At 57.0% G+C, this 335-nt stretch overlaps 1 protein-coding gene across 1 annotated transcript in view; it reads right to left on the bottom strand.

Moving 5' to 3' along the window:
• The window catches only part of ATIC (5-aminoimidazole-4-carboxamide ribonucleotide formyltransferase/IMP cyclohydrolase), a 28,134-nt gene that overhangs the window by 24,532 nt on the left and 3,267 nt on the right, over positions 1-335 (bottom strand). The gene's annotated exons all lie outside the window — the stretch shown is intronic.

The raw sequence follows: 335 nt of genomic DNA, 5'->3' as shown, positions 1-335 counted from the left end.
GAGGTGGTGCGATCAGGAGAGTCGGTTTTTGTTCCCCCTGAGGGGTTTGAGCTGCTCTGCGGCTCTTTGCCAGCACAACCTCTGGTCACTCTTTTTTTTTGCTGGAGCAGGCGAGTCAAGTTGCCAACATTTTGCCAGGGGTCAGGTCCAGGTTTGCCTTCGTGTAAAATGCAGGTCCCCTGACGTGTGATGATACCTCAGGGTGGGACATCTCCCTGCTGAGGAAAGGCTGAGGGAGCTGGGCCTGTTGGGCTTGGAGAAGAGGAGACTGAGGGGCCACCTCATCCATGGGCACAGATCTGTTCAGGGCAGTGTCAGGAGGGCAGAGCCAGGCT

This window comes from Chaetura pelagica, unplaced genomic scaffold (genome assembly GCF_000747805.2).
Source record: "Chaetura pelagica isolate M959 unplaced genomic scaffold, ChaPel_1.0 scaffold300, whole genome shotgun sequence".
Lineage (NCBI taxonomy): Eukaryota > Metazoa > Chordata > Aves > Apodiformes > Apodidae > Chaetura > Chaetura pelagica.
Note: the sequence above shows the minus strand (reverse complement) of the source record. Positions and strands in the feature narration are given on the sequence as shown.